This window comes from Suncus etruscus, chromosome 3, assembly GCF_024139225.1.
Source record: "Suncus etruscus isolate mSunEtr1 chromosome 3, mSunEtr1.pri.cur, whole genome shotgun sequence".
NCBI lineage: Eukaryota > Metazoa > Chordata > Mammalia > Eulipotyphla > Soricidae > Suncus > Suncus etruscus.
Genome location: NC_064850.1, coordinates 37,912,381 through 37,933,971, shown reverse-complemented (window position 1 = coordinate 37,933,971; position 21,591 = coordinate 37,912,381). Strand labels below are relative to the sequence as shown.

At 41.2% G+C, this 21,591-nt stretch overlaps 1 non-coding gene across 1 annotated transcript; it reads right to left on the bottom strand.

The window, feature by feature from the left end:
* Positions 1–19,507: 19,507 nt before the first annotated feature.
* Positions 19,508–19,698, bottom strand: LOC126005387 (U2 spliceosomal RNA). The gene has a single exon (XR_007494495.1). It is a non-coding gene; the product is annotated as a U2 spliceosomal RNA (small nuclear RNA).
* Positions 19,699–21,591: the final 1,893 nt, after the last annotated feature.

Below are 21,591 nucleotides of genomic sequence, written 5' to 3'. Positions count from 1 at the left end.
TTGCTGATCACACTGATCTCCTTCTGAGTTTTCTGTCAAATGAGTCTTATGTCCCTGGGAGATAAAGAATGAGCTCTCTGTATTATTACATTCTTCCAGAACTTTCTTTAAGAGAACTCAACAGCCAACTTGTCCTCCACATGTCCTCTTGGACCTTTCACAGTGTCTATAGTTGGTTAAGTTATTCAGGTGAGATCATGAATCTTAAAACAATCTAAAATTAAGAAAGAATGTATGGGAATGAGTATCCAGTAAGTTATTAAGTATACTGGTAGCTGGGTGCTCATCAGCCATAGAACAACCTCTCCTGCGTATGGGATGGGCACAGAGTATAAGTGAAGGGTTGGCAAGGTGTGGGAGAGAACAATGCAACAAGAAGGATGTAAGGAGCCACTGGATTCAGTTCCTGCTTCTGAGCACCTGTGAGCTAGAGGAGGTCAATATTATGGTCATCTTGTGCTCAACTCCCATATTTATTTTGGATGAGGGAGAAGATGATCTTAGATATGACCCCTATGCGCAAGAGATTCAAGTAACATCTGCTCAAGAAAAATGAGAGTAAAATCACTCCACAATGGATGAGGTGAAGCTCTGGCATGGCCTTGGGGTTCTGCAGATTAGTAGCACAAGTTGCAAGAGTCCCCGTTGAGGTTTTTGGACTAGTTGGCATTTCTTTCCTCCCTTTCTCCTTTCCTTCTATCATTTATTCAATCACTCTCCCATTTAATATACCTCAGTGGGATCACTGGCAGAGAACCAGGAACAAGGCTAATTTTAAGGGAATGACTTAGGACATAAGGCATAATGAAAATTTCCAGGCAGACCTCTGTTCTGGACCAGAATCAAAATCTCTAACAATTAGTGGTAGGGCTGTGGCTGAGTCCTATAAGTTAAAGGAAAAGAGATGCAAAATGTGCAGCCACAAAGAGACCTGCCTGGGAGATGTAGAGTTTTCCAAGCAGCCTGTGCTGCCAGAGAATTCAGCGAATGCAGACTTAAAGTGCAGCTTGGGGAGGCAGGAAGTGGAGGAGGCTGAGAAAACTATGCCCAAGGCACCTCCAGAACCAGGGAAGGAAAAACAGAAGAGGAGGCAGGTTGTCTGGAATGAACTGTATCATAAATTACTAAGAAGGCAAAAGTCTAGAACAGGTTTTGTGACAGAGAAGTTAGTGTTTCTCTGGGGTATTACCCAATTGGGCTCATTCCCACAGAGGGGGACTAGGTGATCCTTACGGTGAGATCTGTCCAGTCTTCTGTGCACAGAAGTGCCTGGAGCTTGACATCCTCTGCAACGAAGGCATCAGCTCTCCACAATGTAGGAGTCCCCATTCTGAGATCTTGGAGTCTCATTGTATTCCTTGAGCAGTGTTGTTGGGGGTGTGGGTGTCCAGTGTGCATGGAGGCCTATGTTTGAGTCATTCTATGGATACTTTGCCACTTTTTTCACCCTTTCAGCTGTTCCTTCCCTCCTCTCTCTTATCCCTCTAAGGAACCGGTCATTTGCAGGTGAGGCCACCAAGCTTCCTCCTCTAGCCCTGCTCATTCTGTTGAGGAGATAGATGAAAGATAATCTTTCCCTATACCCAAAATTTCTTCACCAAAACATGTTGACATGAACCAGTAACAATGCTGTTTTCTTCCAAAATTTTGACAGATACAAAGTAAAACTTGGCAACTTCAGCCATCATAGCACATTGCTGGATCCTGGGAATATCTTCAATTTTTCACCTCCACACTTCAGCCTCACTTTCCCCTTCTTCTACTCCCCTTATCTTCATTCTCCATTACCCCCATGTCCAAGGAGACAGACTGCAAGGTCCCACTCACACCTCACCTTCTTCTTCCCTTCTTTCCTTGCCTGAGGAGCTTTCAGATCAAAAGGCCTGACAAAATGCCAAAAGGCCAAAACTGGTTTTCAGTTTCTCCACTTAGAAACTGAAGGAATTCAAGGGAGTCCTGGTATCTCTTATTTGGCAACAGATGATTTCTGCCTAGCAAGGGCATGTTCCTGTGGAATGGATGTGCTAAGGTTCTCTGCTCAGTTCCTCCCAGTCAGAGTCCTCTGTCTCCTGCAGTCCCCAAACAAGAATTTTTCCAGTCACCGAATCTGCTCTAGTTCTGATAAAAGAATTTTAAAAAGTCCTGTCTAGAACTTTCACTCCTGCTGGATGCTCACAGATCTCTCTCCTCTCTCTCTCTCTCACTCTCTCTGTCTCTCACTCGCTCGCTCGCTCTCTCGCTCTAGTTCTGATAAAAGAATTTTAAAGGGCCGGGTGGTGGCGCTAAAGGTAAGGTGCCTGCCTTGCCTGCGCTAACCTTGGACGGACCGCGGTTCGATCCCCCGGTGTCCCATATGGTCCCCCAAGCCAGGAGCAACTTCTGAGCACATAGCCAGGAGTAACCCCTGAGCGTTACTGGGTGTGGCCCAAAAACCAAAAAAAAAAAAAAAAAAAGAATTTTAAAAAGTCCTGTCTAGAACTTTCACTCCTGCTGGATGCTCACAGATATCTCTTTCTTCTCTCTCTCTCTCTCTCTCTTTCTCTCTCTCTCTCTCTCTCTCTCTCTCTCTCTCTCTCTCTCTCTCTCTCTCTTTCTCTCTCTCAGGAGACTCCTGCTTCCTGTGGGTGCTTCCTCCTTTCCTCCCCACCTGCCAGGTGGTGCTGGGGGGTGGGGGGGTGGGAGCTTACACCTTATTCAGGTCAGTGTCTCAGTGTCCATGGAGCAGCTGGATTAGCTCAGGGAAGCGCTGGAAAGGAGAATGATTCTGAGCCCTGAGAGGAGCCTTCTGAGAGAGAGGGAAGAAAATTATTTCTCCTTTCTGGTTTCTGTGTATTTCAGCCCAAGGCAGGCTCTGGAGATCCAGAGGACACAGTGCTAACAGCCAAGCCTGGCTGGCAGGAATGTCTAACCCATTTGCTTCCTTGAGCAGCCACCTGGACCTCTATATCCCCAAACTCTCCCTGTCTGGCACCTGTGACCTTGGGGACATCATGAAGGGCATGGGCATAGCAGACCTGAACAGTACGAAAACAAACCTGGCCGGCCTCACTGGCAGTGCCATGAGGAAGTTGTCCAAGGTAAGAGTTTGGGTTCCTTCACTCTATTCTTCCACAAATCCACACTGACAGTGGCAGGAGCTCTTTCCAGAGTGGGTCCCTGGATCCAAGGCTGTGAGTTCCAGATATTTCCTATGTCCTCAGTTTACTCTAGGCTCACTGGGGGCTCAGAAAAGAAAGAGACAAAAGTCACCAGCTGGCAAGAAACTGGAGGCAGAAGCCCTGGCATCTTTCATGGTGCCATCATGGTCACCAGGGAAAGGAAGTGGTCAGAAGGGCTCTAGGCAGCCATGAAAAAATGGAGAGTGGAGAGATCTGAAAGCACCCATTGTACACCAACCATTTCTTTACTGTCTCCATCCCTGTTCTCATTCACTCATTGATTCATTTATTTTGTAAGAGTTCTTCAGGGTGCTGTGGATGTCCCCATGGCACTGACCTGACCTCAGATAGCTGACTGTTCTCTGGCTGATTAAAGTCAGAAGGCGAGAGTACATTGGGGAAAATGAGAGACAGGTGCCCTCTATTGCCTGCACATGACCTTGAACCCTGGTGGAGATTGGCATGTAGTAGGTGCCCAGTAGATACATGATGCCCCCTTCTTCCTATGAATAGCACTTCCCAGTCTCTAGGAAGGCCTTCCTGGAAGGAAAGGTTCTCACTGGGTTTCTGAGCCAGACAGGAGTGTTTTCACTCTCCCCTGGACTTGGACCCAAACCTCATTCCCAGCACTTACGGTACATGCCAGGCCCAGCTCTGTGACCTGATCCAGGGTTTCTAGAGTAAGGGACTATCATAAACTATTCCAGAGACTGCCCAACTTTTCTGTGCCAGCTCTGAGCATGTGCTGACTCCAAAATTCCTGCTCTTTTCAGCACTTTCCAGGCAGTGATGTTCTTTTCCTGAATGCAGGGGCACCATCACTCCTTCACTAAGGAACATGACTGAGTACAGGAATTTTTTTTTATATTTTTCCTCTATTAAGAATCTTTCCCTTGGGTCCTATCCAATAGGTACTGCATATGACCAAGCTGGAGATCACTGAGCATGGTACAGAGCAAGATGTCTCCATAGATGACACCCTGTACAGGAACCTCCAGCCTATTATTATCCGCTTTGACCAGCCTTTCCTCCTCATGATCTTCGACACAGACACACGGAACATTCTTTTCCTGGGCAAAGTGATTCATCCAGTCTAAGAGCACAAACCTGTAGGGCCATGGTTGCCTCTGCACTTGAGCAGGCGCTATTTCTGGGCATGAGACTATCCCTAATTGCCCCCAACTCCTTACTTCATAATAAACAACCATCAACTGTCTGCAGCTAAGCATTTGTGTGATTTAAAGGGAAGGAAACCCATTTGGCAACTTTAATTACTGCCACCCAAACCACCCAAGGTGGTCTCCTCATCCTACTACTTATACCGTGTGTGTGTGTGTGTGTGTGTGTGTGTGTGTGTGTGTGTGTGTGTGTGTGTGTGTGTGCTGTGAGGACCTGCCAGATGGATGTATGGGACTCAACTCTTCTTACAAAATTCTCTAAGTTTTACATTATTTATAAATAGAAACTTAGGAACTGGAGCTATAGCACAGTGGTAGGGCATTCACCATGCACTCAGTTGACAAGGACAAACCTGGGTTTGATTCCTGGCATCCCATATGGTTCCCCAATCAGGAGCAATTTCTGTACATCACCAAGTGTGGCCCCCAAACCAAAAATAAATAAATAAATAAATAAATAAATAGAAACTTATCGAAGCATCATCTAAGGCAAATACACTACCAAAAAGAGAAAATACTGAGGGAAATAGAGACAGGTGACAGATATTGGTAGGCTCAGAGATAGGGAGTAGGTAAGTATATATAAAATAGATATATAAATATACTTACATACTGATATATATAAAGGGAAATAAATAGGTAAACCTATCAAAGAGGGATATGTGTTTATAGGTATATATATTTTTTAAGTTTTGAAATGAAATAGTTTTATTTCAAAAAATTTACTCATAAATGTGAAGGGAGAAAAAGATATATATATATGTATGTATATATATATATATACATAGAGAGAGATAGAGAGATAACACCAGCTATTCCAGTTTGGATACATATTTAAATATAAGATACATAGATAAATAAAAAGAAGCATAAATACATAAATAGGCAGCTAGGTAAGAAATTATTAGGTTAAATAGGTAGACTATATGATGATTTGTATAGAAATTATGTAGATTATAGTTAGAAAATAGGTAGAAGATATAGTGACTATTGTATATATACTGAGAAATAAGATTGTGTTCTTACAAAGACACGTTTATACTTTTCCGACTTATGCATAGGTAACATACATATACACACACTGACATATTTACCTAACTGTGGAATTATGCACAGAGCAGTGATCTACAGTTAAATAATTGCTTGAATTATAAAACCACCATCTAATTGAATTAGAAACCATTCAATCCATTTCTATGCAAATCAAAATTAATGCAAAGCACTTCCTTATGTCAATCACCACAGCTCATTTTCTTAGAGGGTTAATAAATTAACATTAACTAATAGAAAGAGATTGAGAATTAAAACTAGAAAGAATTAAAGAATTAAAATTCTTTTTTGCAGATAGCTGTGATAGACCTCCAGAACCCTAGCAAATCATGATTAAACAGAAATAGACAATAGAAGCATTCAGCAAGATGTCAAGATATAGATTTAACTTGTAAAACCTCCAGATATAGAAAAGTGTATAACAGAAAGCAAATCTAATAGCAAGGAAAGATATACTTCCTTAGGAATAAAGAAGATATATGCAAAGGCTATCATTTAAAAATGCTAAAATGGTCCTTTGGAATGCAAGTTAGATGACAGCAATGAAATGATAAGATCACATCCAAAATCGCCAACATCACCTAGATAGCAGTTCTCCCGATTTAGTTTAATAGTACAAAAATATCTTTATTGATAGTTTTAAAACTATTAATGGTTAAATAGTTTAAAATGAATTCAAAGTTTTAAAACAATAAATACGAGTGACAATCAGTCACTTGGTATAATAGGACTGTTAGATCACATCTCACTTTTATGCAAAACCAAAGCATTTCCCTCAACTTTCTCTTTCCTTTTCACCTATCCCTTTTATATGTAAATGTCCACCTAAACTGGGGAAGCTTGATATAAAAACTTTTTTCACGGGCCCGGAGAGATAGCACAGTGGTGTTTGCCTTGCAAGCAGCCAATCCAGGACTAAAGGTGGTTGGTTCAAATCCCGGTGTCCCATATGGTACCCTGTGCCTGCCAGAAGCTATTTCTGAGCAGACAGCCAGGAGTAACCCCTGAGCACTGCCAGGTGTGACCCAAAAACCAAAAAAGTAAAAAATAAAAAATAAAAACTTTTTTCACTCACTCGATCCTCCCCCTCCTGGTTGGTAAAAACAGGTTTCATTTTGGCTTGACACTCAGAGTGGGACCATGAGGAGAGAAACCAAGTGATTACATGATTCTCTCTTGGCTGGCCTGGTTTATTAATTCTTTGCAGCTACTCTGCTTCAGACCCATTCCTCGGGGCTGGAAATACAGTGCATAGAGTGATTTTACACAGGAATAATGTCCTGTGGGGGGGGGGGGGGGCTGGGGGATGTTCAAGCTCAATCACGTGGGAGCCCTTCCTTTTCTACCTTAAGCTAAATATCTCCTCTACCCACCCCATTGTTCTAGTCCTGCTCTGTAGTTGCCAACCACAGCACCAGATCAACACTGCAAACAAGGGTACTTCCTCCTCAGGACATTCAGAAGCTCTTAGATGTGGCCCAGCAAGGTGGCTTTGAAAAAAACTGGACTCAATCAGTCTCCAGAACCTTGAAGGAAATGGTCCAGTCACCAGAAGATTTCATTTATTCGTCCCCATTTTTTGCCTGTTTGTACTTTGGGCCACGCCTAAAGTTGTACAGAGCTTATCCATGGGTCTGTGCTCAAAGATCATTCCTGACAGGGCTCAGTGGGCCTTATACCTGGGTCAATCCAATTCAAGGCAACTGCTGTACCCCACTGTACAACTTTCCAGCCCAACCTTCTTATCAGATCTTCCTCTGGAGAGGCAGGTGTTACACATCAAGCAGGCAGAAAGTTAGGGGAATTCTGTCGCAATGAATTCTTGGGGTATAATAAACCAGACATTGGGGGCTAGAGTGATAGCACAGTGATAGGGCATCTGCCTTGCATGTGGCCAATCTGGGACAGACCCAGGTTCGATCCCAGCCAGCCCATATGGTCCCTCAAGCCTGTAGGAGTTGTAATGTATCTTCGCTGTTAACTTTGCTGGGTATTTGTGAATCCAAGAACAGTCCCCAGAATGAGAAATTACTTCCCATCCCCTTGTCCCCTTTCGGGGGAAGACCTTGGTAATATTTATCCGCAGCAAATAATAATCCACACAGACAAGAAGGATACAGTTTTTAAAAAACAAGGAGAAAGGAAGGAATGAAGGAACGAAGGAAGGAAAGGAGAGAGGGAAGGAGGAGGAAAAAGGTAGAAGGGAGGAAGGAGGGAAGGAAAAAATTATGATGAAAAGAAATAGGGGGAGGGAAGGAAAGAGAGAAGGAGAAAAGGGAGAAAGGAGAGAAGGGGAGAAGGATAGGGAGGGAGGATAGGAAGAAAGGAAGTAAGGAAGGAGGAAGGGAAAGAGGAGGACATGAAGGAGGAAAGAGGGAATAAAGGAGGGAGGGAAGAAGGGATTAAAGAGGAATGAAAGAAAGGAGGGAGGAAAGGAAGAAAGGGTGGAGGAAGGGAGAGAAATGAAGGAGAAAGGGAAGGAGGGGAGGAAGCTCTTCAAAACCAGAGGCTTCCCCTTGTTTATGTTCTAGTCTTTGTGCATTAGTGCTAAGTAAACTATTAGCAAAGATTATGAAAAGTGATTTCTACCAGTAGTCTAAGGTCTAAGTGCATCAAATCTGGGATGTCAAACTTGGGAATCATAGATAGAGAATGATGTGAAATGTGATTTCTTCACAGTCTGAAGGAAGCTGGAACTATCAGTATTTTGCTTTCTATGAACCATTCAGAAGAGAGTCACCTTGGTCATTTGAGACATGCTACATAATGGTGAGAAATGTGACCCTGCCACTAGACAAAATCATTTGTCTGCTGGTTGCTGTCCTGTTCCAAGACCAGAGTCTCTTCTTAAATCTCAGAGACTGTGGCTGCACAGACACTGCCTAGGGCTCATAAGGAGATGCCTGTCAGAATCTGATACCTATCAGTCAATGGCAAGACTATCTTGGTACAAGAAAAACTTGGGGTCTTGAAGGAGCTACTGGAGGAAAGTCTCAAATAATCCAGTGACCCAGGGCCATCTTTCCTCAGAGACCCATGGCATCTGATGATCAAGATGTGTACTCAGACATGGTCCTTTGCTAGGACCCTGGTGTGCTAGGGATGGCTGAAGTTACATGCCCAAATGTTGACTTTGTGGAACTGGTGAGGTGGTGCTAGAGGTAAGGTATCTGCCTTGCAAGCCAAGGAAGGACCACAGTTCGATCTCCCGGCATCCCATATGGTCCCCCCAAGTCAGGGGCAATTTCTGAGCACTTAGCCAGGAGTAACCCCTGAGCATCAAACAGGTGTGGCCGGAAAAAAATGTAAACTTTGTACTGCTGAGAAATTAACTGCTAGAAATTCATTGCCTCATTTATTTGGGGGCCACAATGAACAGTTCTAAGCAGATATTCCCAGCTCTGTGCCGAGGAGGGCACTTCTTGCTGTGCTCAGGAAATCATGCCAGGCTGGGGATTAAAACTGAGCCTCTTCATACAAAGCAAGCACTCAGTCTCTTGAGCTCTTACTGGCTCCTAACTTGGTTTTTACACATGTTTACTACCATTTCTGAAATTTCCCTGATACTCAGGCTACTGAATTTCTACCTTCAATACTGCCAGAAGACATGGTCTGGGTGCAGAGAGATAGCACAGCAGTGTTTGCCTTGCAAGCAGCTGATCCAGGACCAAAGGTGGTTGGTTCAAATCCCGGTGTGTCCCATATGGTCCCCTGTGCCTGCCAGGAGCTATTTCTGAGCAGACAGCCAGGAGTAACCCCTGAGCAACGCCGGGTGTGGCCCAAAAACCAAAAAAAAAAAAAAAAACCGAAGACATGGTCTGCTCTGTGAGCTCTTTACAGAGGTAGAACTGAATCTTTTCTCTTTGACTTTAAATCTATCCAGGTCACACCCAGTGGTGGCCAGAGGACTGTTTAATGCCAGGGATGAAATACAAGCCTACCACTGATCTCATAGTTATCTCCCTGGTCCCAGAAAAGGATAAACTGGACTCCAACATCACACTACAGATAAAAACTCAAATCCAGAGGAATTGCAGATTTGGATAGGGAAAAGACAGCAGTAAAAACCTATGAAAACAAATATGAAAATTTGTTTCATAGTGTTTAGATATGCAAAAGTTTCAAACTGTTCATAATCACATCAAAGTACAATCTAAAAACACCAAAATACAATTTAATATTCTATACCCTTTTTCTTTGTATTATTTATACTTATACAAGATAGAGTAATTATTTTAAAATTTTTCTCAGCCACTTTTATTGAATTGTGAATAATTATTACACTGTTCATCATAGATTTCATGCATGCATTCTTTCAATACCAGACCTATCACCACAGAGTCATACTCCCTTCCCTAAGGGTTCCTTCCTAGGGACACCTTACAAACTCCCCAAGTTCATGAAAACACAGTTCTATGTGCATAAACTTAAATTCCAATTACTTTGACTATTTGTGTCTCCCTTACAGTGTTTCTGTTTATCTCAAATATGGGAATTTTTTATTGAGGAAGCATTGACATCTACATACATATAGATTAATAGAGCTCATCTCCTAAAATTCTATAAAACTGTTTATCAGGAGTCAGAGCAACAATACAGTAAGGAATGCATTTGCCTTGCACAAGGCCAACCCAGGTTTGAACCTCTGCATCCCTGAGCCCTGAGCCTGCCAGGAGGGGTTTCTGAGCACAGAGCCAGGCATAACCCCATGTACTGCCAGGTGTAGCCCAAAAAACAAAAGAAAAAATGTCCATCAACAACAAGGTGATCACAAATATTTTTTCAAAAGCTTTATCTTTTTTTAGAAATATATAAATATTCACAATTGATTTATAAATGATTCTATAGAATTCAATGTAAAAATAAGTACATTTCCTTTATATTAAAAAGAAAACCCTAAGGGAAATGAAGAAGCTTTTGGAAAATACTGAGCACAGGAAATAGTAGAAAATTGTGGGCCAGTGACTGTCAAAATAATACAGTATGGGGGCAGAGCAATGGTGCAGACATAGGGCATTTGCCTTGCATGTGTGGTTCAATTCCTCAGCTTCCCATATGGTCCCTCTAGCCAGGAACAATTTCTGAGTGCAGAACCAAGAGTACCCCTGAGTGTCACCGGGTGTGGCCCCAAAACCAAAAAATAAAATAAAATAAATACAGTAGGTAAAGAATGTGTTTTACAAATTGCTGACCAAGTTAATCCCCCACACCCTAGAATCTTCTGAGTATCACCAAGGTTGATCACTACAGGCTTAGCCATGAGTAAGCCCATAGCAATGCCAAGTATGGCACCTAAAGCATCCAAGTTGAGCAATTACCCCATAGTGGTGGGTTATCTTGTCCAGAGGTCTTCATGGGACTGAAGTCTGCAATGAACAAGAGGATAGTTCCTTGCCTCTGATATGAAATTAACCAGCACTGAAATATCATGTTAATCTCACTGTAGAGAAACTAGAGCAGCAAATCAGAAGAAAGCAGGGATATGAATAAGATAAATCAAGAATCAGAGACAAAGACATGAAAAACCCTAATAACCAATTTGGGACACTTACATCCAGCCATGCCTCAAGTCCTCAATGCTCTATAGAATATATATATATTTAAGTATAAATATATATATTCTCATGGAATCCAGGAAGTATTCTCATCTGCTCTAAAAAATTTGAGTTTGATTTCTGCCACTTTATCTAAAAAAGAATAGAAGAAGATATATAGGAGGAGAGGTAACGATGCTACATAGTAGCATCAAGTGGCCTTGAATGTCACTGCCCATGCATTTTCTCTATGTGCCTCCTCATTTCACAGGACAGAGCATTCACTGGCTGCATGGTCACCATGAAGGTTGAAAGAGACACTTGGTCATGGGCAGCCCTTGGCTGACTCTCTCACATCTGTCTTTTTTAGTCAGAGAGTCCCAAGTTTCTTCACAGCTGCCACTGCCTGTGTGCTTAGTAAAAACACCTGGGGCTGGGGTCACACACAATGATGTTGGTTATGCCAGCTTTTGACATCAAAAGATGAAATTTTAGGGAGTAGAATGCAAAGGAAAGTTCCTATGAAAAGTTGCTATGTTCACTGTAATGTTCTGGAAATTCCTTAGATTGCATACACTAGACTACATAGCCAACATTCCCCAAAAGACCAAACATCTGTCTAGCCAGAATCACTAACAACATATTTACCAATCTATGAGATTCCTTGAAGATAATACAGCAGGAAGCATGTTTTACATCCCAGTGACCCTCACTGAAAAATAACAAACAGTCCAGTGAAAAGACGTAACCAACTAAGGTGGAGCAGTTAGAAGGACATATGGTTATGATAAGAAAACACAAACAACTTGGGTGAAAAGTATAAAAAGACCCATGGCTGTGGTATGCCAGGCACCAGTCCATCACTCCACTGCGAAGCGACATCACTTGGTGCTTTGTCAGGAGAAACACATCTGGAATTGGCCCTAAAGGAAACTACTTGTTGGATCCAGATGGATAACAAAGAACCTCACTTACAGTCTTGACTTCTACCTGCTTACGTGAGTGCTTGCAAAGGACCTTAGTCTTTGACTATTCTGAGTTACTTGCTATTCTACTTATAAATCTCATGCAGATATTCCATGTCTGCTGCATAAGGCCATTAAAGGTACTTATAGATAGAATACTGACTCTGCCCAAGCTAGATCTACTTCCTCTCTCTCAAAGACTCTGCATCTTACCTAACTAGATGCTGTCTCTGGGAAACAAAAACAAAGTCTCCCTCTTAAACTTGAGCTGTGTCTCTGGGAAGCAAGGGCCTTTACTTACTTGAAACAATTCTTCTTAGAAATGTTTGCAAAAAAAAAAATCTAAGGGTACAGAAAACAAATGTCTTGAGTTTTATGTTTCTTAGTGAGAGCAACATGAAACATATTGCCCCACAGCAGCCTCCCATTGATTAATGACTCAGGGAGGAGACACTGATCAGTGCAGACACTGCCTTTCTAACCATTAACCAGCTGGGGACATGGAAAAAGACATTTCACCCAGTAGAGAACATTTCACCCTGTCTAAGTTTACTGTACGGAATGCGAGAACCAGGAAGGCAGGATGCAACCTGTAGCAGAACAAGAGCAAAGCCTGAGTGCCTCCATTCCTCTGCTCCTCCTGGCCTCTAGAACAAAGCCATGAAAAGTGGGGTGAATTCAATTTGTCTAAAGCAATGCTACACCTAAGGACATTCCTGGGCCAGGATGAGGCAATCCTATAAAATGCTTCCTAGAGTCAGAGGTCACCCACAAGGGTTCTGACCTCTTACCTTGCCAGGTGGACATTGAACTGAGAGTCTTTCCCAAATGTCATGTGACTGATGGGACCAGCAGGACAGGCCTGTCATTAAATTCATATGTAATATAGATGCTCTACATTTTAGCATTATTGTTTCACTCTCAGAGGTGGAAGGAAGTTCTTGGTCCTGGTTCTGAAGCCTGGGGGTCCCAAGGGTCAAACTCAGGCCTTCTACTTATATCAATTGAAGCCTTAGCTGCTCAATACTATATTTTCTTTGATTTAAATGGAAAGAGCAGAAGATTCTAAAAACAATTGAGAACACAAGCAGTTGAGGTCAGAACTAGTATCCCACAGCATCTCCAGGTGTCATCCTCCTGGTACAGAACCTGAGACGTGTCAGGAGTGCACCCCTAAATAAGTTTAGGTAAACACACTTACCCCTGTTGAGTTTGTAGCTCAGTGGCACTGGGTCCCCCACAGCATTGTGTAAACCAGCCTCACCATTCATCGCTAGATCTTTCTTATCTGCCAAACTGAATCTCTGTCTCTGTGAATCATCAACTCCTCCCTTCCCTTGCATCCTCTGTAACTTCATTCAGTTTCTGTTTCTGTGAATTTAACTGTATTTAAGCTTAGCTTCATCCTCCCTTTCCAAAACTCAATCATTTTCCATAGTAGGCAAATAACAGTAGAGAGAAAACATAGTTGACCACTACCCTGCTGCTTTCTAGTCTTGAATTCTGGAAGCCCTTTCTATCTCCCATAGGAAGAGCATTAGGAACATCTCTGCTTTAATATTTTTCATTGACCCAAGTGTTTCCAACAGAATTTATAATTCCTGGAGATGACCAGAGGCATAGAGGAGGAGCTTGAAATATTTTGATGAAGGTGGATCAAGACCATAAATAACCACACCATTGTTAAAAACATAATGCCTACAATAAGTTAAAATGTAAAAGAAATTATTTAAATGCCTTACTTTTGATTTTCAGGCTTAGGATATTTTATGTTTCTAGAAACTTTTTTATTTCATATAGGTTGCCTTGCAAGCAGTTGACCCAGGACCAATGGTGGTTCGAATCCTTGCATCCCATATGGTCCCCTGTGCCTGCCAGGAGCAATTTATGAGCAGAGAGCTAGTAGTAACCCCTGAGTGCTGCTGTCTGTGACCCAAGGAAAAAAATCCATCCTTTTCATATAGGTTATCCAATGTGATAACATCTGACCTTTTGTTTTCTCTTGCAATCCTTTTTTATAGAATTGGTAATAATGTCACTACTTTCATTTCTGATTTTACTACTCTGACTCTTCTTAATCAAGCTAAATACTAACTTATTTTTAAATTCTTTTCATCATAATTACTAAAATATGCTCTTTTATAAGTACTGTCCCAGGGCAAATATGCAATAATATTAGGATAATTTGGGATACATAGATATATTTTTGGTTAATTGATTTTCCTCTGGCTTGATTTCTGGATTCCATCTACCTGTGTTCAACTTAATATTGCTATGATCACAAACTATGATCACAAACATGTTCACAGTTGGGTTTCAGCCATAAAATGCACAGCCCTATACCGGTGCAACTTTCCCACCATCAATGTCCCCACTTCCTTTCTTGCTATCCCCTGCCTGTCTTTGAGACAGGCAATGAATTTCTCTCTATCATTGTCATGGCCGTTGACAGTGTAGTTATTTCTCTAACTTCACTTTCCACTCTTTGTGGTAACCTTCATATCATGGGCTGGTCCTTCCGGCCCTCATCTCTACTGTCTCTGGGTATTATTCCTATAGTCTTTGTTTTTCTTAAATACCACAGATGAGTAACATGAATGGATATGGAGACTATTGTGCTAAGTTAAGTAAACCAAAGGGAGAATAGTCTCACTTATATGTTATTGATTTTTTTCTATTCATTTATTTATTTATTTTGGTTTTTGGGCCACACCCGGCAGTGCTCAGGGGTTACTCCTGGCTGTCTGCTCAAAAATAGCTCCTGGCAGGTACAAGGGACCATATGGGACACCAGGATTCGAACCAATCACCTTTGGACCTGGATCTGCTGCTTACAAGGCAAACGCCGCTGTGCTATCTCTCTGGGCCCAAATATCTTTTTTTTTTTTTTTTTTGGTTTTTGGGCCACACCCGTTTGACGTTCAGGGGTTACACCTGGCTATGCACTCAGAAATTGCCCCTGGCTTGGGGGGACCATATGGGACACCGGGGGATCGAACAGCAGTTCGTCCTATGCTAGCGCTTGCAAGGCAGACACCTTACCTCTAGCACCACCTTCCCAGCCCCTATTTATTTTTAATTATGTGAACAATGATGCAAAGAAAGAGGACAAGGTAAAGTTACAGTGAAAGGGCAATCACCCAAAAACAGAGTTCTCAGAAGAAATCCCCCTGCTGACACCTTAATTTTGATCTTACAGTCAAGGAACATTAAGAAAAATAAACCGAACCCATGTACAATTACTTTGTCCCTCAAGTTCCCAGATTGTAGTACATTATAATATTTCTTAGCATTACACCAAGCAATCTAAAGCCATAAAATTTATGTAACTCCTTAAACTTGAAGGCATAGTAGTTTTTTACATTTTCATGCACATGCATTTTAGTTTAAGTTAACCTCAAAAGTTTAAGTGGGGTTTTATTTTAAGGTTTAGAGTCAAAAGTAAAAATGGTGTTAGAGTGGCAATTATCGTTTGCATAGGCCCACCAAAATATGGGGGGCAAGGGAAGGAAAAGCCTTGGCCTAAATACAAGGAGACCCTACCCCTGAAGTTTCCTGGCATAAGACCAACTCTAGGCTCCAGGCAAACTAGTTTGTCCAATCCAGGTCGTTGTCTGTAGTGCCACTAGTTTTATTTTTCACACAGTCTTTGTTGTTGGTATCATGTTTCTGTATTGAAGATCCTGGAATCTGTATATCCTACATTGAAGTCAGGATGGTGCAGAGTGTCCTCTAATTTCCACTCACAATTAAAGGGCAATGCATAAAGCCCTGTTAAGTAAGCAGGTCATTGTTGTTAAGTCTTCTCAGTGTTAAGGGAATACTCTTTTGAGTAGATCGATGTCAGAGCAACAGTAGGGTCTTCCCTGGTAGAGGATTGCTTTCAGGTGATGTCATAGACAACTTTGGATGTTTCATAGATGGCTTCCCTGGTTCTGGGGTGAATGGAGAATGCCCATTCTTCTGAGGCCTGTGCCAGGTCATTATGTCAGTGTTCAGGGTGTAAGGTCCCATTGCACTACAAGATTTGTGTGTTCCTATCTCTATTAGATAAGAACTTATTTGAATGTATAGCTTTTTCCATTTAAATGTGCCTATGCAAACAAGGAATAATGCCACATGGTGTTATCAGCGCATATGGGGACCGCAAGATTTTTAATCACTTTTCTATAACATTGAGGTACCAAAGTTAACAATATTGTTTATCCTTTTGAGATACAAATTACTGTACCTTCAACACCAGCCAAGTGTCAAACACCTTTCACAACTATCCTAGTTCACCTCTAGTCCTCCCCATCCCACTCCACTATCCACTTACCACCACCACCTTGGTAACCTCAGTTCTGCTTTAATAATCCAATGTTTATTTCCATTTCTCATTGCCATTCTTGTCTTGATTGCTTTATAAACCCATAGAGCTGAGTCTACATTTTGACTGAAGTCATCCCCATGCTTTATTTTACTTAAGATGATACTCTTTCTGTTGCTGATTTCCACCATCAACACATTGTCATTGGGAAAGACACTTTATATTTCTAACTTGACCTAAGACCTAAGCTATAACCGACCTTGTGGAAAATGCCACCTGTGCTAAAGATGAATGATCCCCGTTGCTATTCCTGAACATTGAGTAGAATGTTCTTTGTGTCTGATAGATATGACCCATTTATTGTGCTGTCCATGTCCACTATTTTCTTGATATTTTTATTCTAAGTGTCCTATTCATTATTAAATGTAGGCAGACTCTATCTACTATTGTACAAGTCACTATTTCCCTTTTATCAATTTTGCTTGCTTATTCATTTGAGGACACATCACCACATACGTAAATATTTGTGACTATCCTATTTTCTTGCTGAATTCTGCTTTTATTGTTATGGTTTTTCCTCCTGTAACTTTTTTGATCTACAAGCAGTTCTCAGAAGAATCTTGTCACTCCAAGTGATACACATTCAATGAAGCCAGATGGTTCAGTACAGACTGGACAGTACTAGGGGATTCCAGTGCTAGAGAATTTGCGGTACTGGGAGCTGGAGTTGGTCTCTGTGTATAAAAACATATTCCCTTGATTACTGAGACATCTTCCTACCCCATTTCTTGGAACCTACCAGTTGAAATATATTTTGACAGATAGTTATACAGACAAACAACTCTCAAAATGTGTTAATTTCTCTATGAATAGAGTAACCACTTTTTTTCTGTGTACTTTTATAATATATATTTTGATCACTTTCATTTATATTTTGGCTCTAGATCCAAAATGTGTTTTTTATAATCAACAAACAACTGAATTCTACTTGCACTTTCTAACACTTTCTGCCAATAAATTTTTCTAGAACAATTTTAGCCATTTTAAATGTAATTAGTAATATGAAGGGACTTCTAGTTTCCTGTATCTTCATATTTACGTTTCTACATGTTTTCTAATTTTCTTTTTTCCCTTTGTCTACTTTTCTTTGCTTTTTTGTGTTTGTATGAGATCACACCTGGCAGTTCTTCTGGTTCACTTCTGGCTCTAGGCAACAGATGTGATCTCAGGGATCAAACTGCAATTTGTCGTGCTTGTCCTTGTCCTACTCACAAGGACATCTCTATAGCTCTGGCTAGTTTACTTGAACTTTTAACAAAATAGTTAAATTCCCTTCTTATCTGAATTAACACATATGTATTTAACCATTTGCTTTTTGACTATTTTTATATAAAATATAATTAAAATACTAAAGTTCTTACAATCATGTTAGAATTTGTCAGTATACCTGCAATAATGTACTAAAGATATGCTCCTTTAGAGTTCTGTTCCCATATTTTTTTAGTTATTTGAGACACACATATGTTTCGTTGAGTATCTTCCAAAACATAGAATCATCGTTGATTAAGTCATCATATGTAAAGTCAAATAGTAATGCAAACTGGAGTTATAAGCTAAGTGTATAATCTAGAGGGTTTTTTTTAATTGTTGGTGCCTTTATTATACCTAGAAATCATTACTTCAGCATAGTCTGCTCACTCTCTACAATCCTTTCATTTAGCCAGAAATTTCCCTTACAGAATTTATAGTAGGTCATATTTATGATTATAAACATCCTTGATTTTAGTTTATTTATGAAGGTCTGGATTCCTACTTCATTCTCACTGAAAGACATTCTTTGATAGTCTTGCTGGATATAGAATTCTTTGTGTCTGTTTTTCTTTCAGTACTCTGTATAATTCAGTTGCATAGAAAGTCAACCTTTATGAACACTTATTTCTATTTAATAGCATAAGAAAATCATGCCTACTTAGTTTATTGCAGCAGGCCAAGTGAGAACACAGATAAAATATCACTGTCAATACTGAGCTCTGTTAAGTGCCTGATAAATTATGATTTCATAATCTAAATAACTTTTAGGAAATAATATTAAAATCCAGAGTATAGATTTATTGTAGATCACACAGTTCATGGGAACAAAAGACTTGGGGGTTCATAAATCTTCCACCCCCATTCTGTGTAACATTGCCCTAAAGTCCCCAATACAGCATCTTAACAAGCATTCTTAACTTGGCAGGGCTTGACAGTACGGCACAATGCTACTCACCCTCTACACCTGTCTACTTTGGCTGATTATCAGTGGCCTCCAGACTATCGAAGCTCAAGATACTAATGAGGACATGAGTGCCAGGAGTCCTTACTGGAAACTTTCTCCGAACAACATTAACTTTGCCTTTTACCTGTTTCAGTACCTAGTGGGCTTGAATCCCAATGAGAATGTCATCTTCTCCCCTATAAGTATCTCTATGGCCTTGTCTATGATGTCCCTGGGTGCTGGTACACTGACAGGCATCAAGATCCTTCAAGGCCTTGGTTTTGACACCAGTCAAATCCCTGAAGCTGAGATCCATGAGAGTTTCCAGCAAATTCACAAACTCCTTGGGAATTCAGACTTGAACATAATTATGGGAAACACACTGTTCTTCAAGCAGTACCTGCAGCTAACGGATTTGCCCTCAGATAACCTCAAGCACTACTATGGGTTGGAGAAAGTGCCTATAAATGTCAGAAAATGGTCCAAAGGCAGCCATCAAATCAATGAGTATATCAAGAATAAGACACGAGGGGAAATCTCAGACTTGTTCTCAATACTGAAGGACAGAACCAACCTTGCCCTGATCAACTATGTCTTCCTTACAGGTACAGTCTATATTTCCTATTCTGATGAGAAAGATAGAAACATCACACACAGACTGTACTTAGGATATTACTTGACTGGACAAAGCATAGCTCATGTGTAAGTTGGCTCTCTTCTGCGATCCAGCTGGGAAGGTGGGTGCCAAGAAGAGTTGAGTAATATGTTCAAACTCTTACAGGTTGGTTCAAGGCCCAAACACAAACCAGCAGCAGCTGCCAGACAAACCCTATAGGCCACTACTCTCACTGGACTGGGCACTCCTGCACATGGCAACATTGCCTGTTTGGGGACTCAGTGCCTCTCTTTAGTGCAGTGCTTCTCAATTATTTTCTGTCTAGGAAGAAGAAAACATTTTTTGCCCCCTGCAAAACTGTAAACAGTATCTTTATTTAAAAAACTCTAACCTGCAAAACAAAAATATATAAAATAATTTGAGCTGATTTTTTTTTTTTTTTTTTTTGGTGCACCGTTCCTGGAGGTACTGCAATACCAGGTCGATGCGTGGAATGGACGGAGCAAGCTCCTATTCCAGTTCCTAGTGCCAAAAATCCATTTAATATATTGTTGTCAGATAGACGACATATCAGATATTAAACTGATAAGAACAGATACTACACTTGATCTTAGCCAAAAGGCAGAGAAGTGATGAGCTGATTTTTTAATCAGAGGTGATATCTGGATTAATGGCTACAATGAGCACGTTTTGCAATGCATAGCTTTTCAAAGAGGGGTTTGAAGCAGGTCACAGCAACTCTCAGCTCCAGAGACATACAGAGACATAAACAAGGGACTTAGTTTGTTATGTCAGTGTTTGCCGAGGTCAAACGTACCCCCTTTACGGAGTCTCACGCCTCCCCCTGGGCGGCATGCCCCACTATTTGAGAACCACTGCCTTAGTGTATGGCACAGAAAATGGTTAAATACAGGCTGCAATGACATTATAATCTGGCAACAAAAAAAAAAGTCTCAGGGAAGGCAAGTACAGGGAATGGCCTCTGGAGCCTATAGGGACCTGCTTACTTGCACACAGGTTGGGTGACAGCACTGGCACGGTGTCATTTAGCACAGTCCTTTTATTTCTCAGTTTCTCACCATCCTCAGTACTGAATGTGACTAAACTTATGAAACAGAATAGCGCCTGATGATCAGATCAGAGAACCTTTAAGCATCAACATGTAGGTCCAGGCATTTAGGGGTGGGCCATTTAGGGGTGAACAGAGATTATCTCAGGCTCTGGGGTAACTGAAATTATTCCATCAACAGGCTAGCCTGGAAATAAAGCAAAGCACCATTGACATGACAGTGAGGAAGAGCCATCTGCAAGGCATGTTCCTGATATATATAGTGTCTATTATATATGGAAGCCTTTCTATAAAATCCTCTGTTGTTCCACCTACGACCTTCCATGTGGGGGCGCTGTTGAGAACCGAATAAATAGTTTTCGAGCGAGTTGTTCAGGATCTTTTGGGGCAGCTAACTAGCAGACTGATATTTGGAGCTGCTGGTAGGTTGACAAAGGATTCTGCATTCGACCTTCTTGCCTTTTTATCCTCTTATCTGTGTGGATTATTTGTCGCGGATAAATATTACCAAGATCTCTTCCCCTTCCTAATGGGTAGGGGATTGAGAATCAATTTCTCATTCTGGGAGCTCTTTAAGGATCCATTGATAACCAGTCTAGGAGTAAATCCGACACAGCAGTAACTGTCTTTATGCCCCCCCTCCTTTTTTTTGAGAACATAAAAAATATGACTTAAAGCTTCTCCAGTAGAATCACTATTGTTTTCTCTAATATTACGCATAAGTTCTTATATTTGTATATCATGAGTTTTTATGACCCAAGGAATTTCTAGCTAAATTTCCTTTAAGTAGATTGTCTGAGTCCATACTCTTGTTATATCCCAAACTGGACATGGTCTTATTGGCTGTGCAAAAGAAACAGTATGAAGCAAAGCTGAACACCTAACAGTGGAAGGTAATTTACCGACATTGCCTTTTTTCTGGGAATTGGATGAGTTTGTCACCAGTCCCTTCATTCCTGGGGATCCTGGATTTCCTGAAGAATCCTGAGATGGTCTCAAATGCAAAGAGTCAGCCCTCTAGTCTTGCTACTTAAAATTCATTCCCCCTCCTTTCCTTAGTAGAAGTCAGTGTCATAAATGCATCTATTCTGAGGCAGAAGAACCTCCAGCCTCTGTCTCTGGACACCTACACTTGACAAAAACAATAGAAGCTTAGAAGATTCCCTTCCCTGCTGAATTGGTGAACCCCAGCTCTGAACAAATGACCCCTGTTCTGTGCTCTTAACTACACGCCCCTTCTTTTCAGGTTTGTGGGTACTTCCCTTCAACCCAGAAGAAACCAAAGAGGGCAACTTCTATGGAAAAGACATGAATGTGATAAAGGTGTCCATCATGTACCAGGTGAACAACTTCAAGTTGCTCTATGACCCGCTGTTGCACTGCATGGTGGTGCTGCTGGACTATGTGGGCAACAGCACCTTCTACTTCATTCTCACAGAACTAGAGCAACTAGACCAC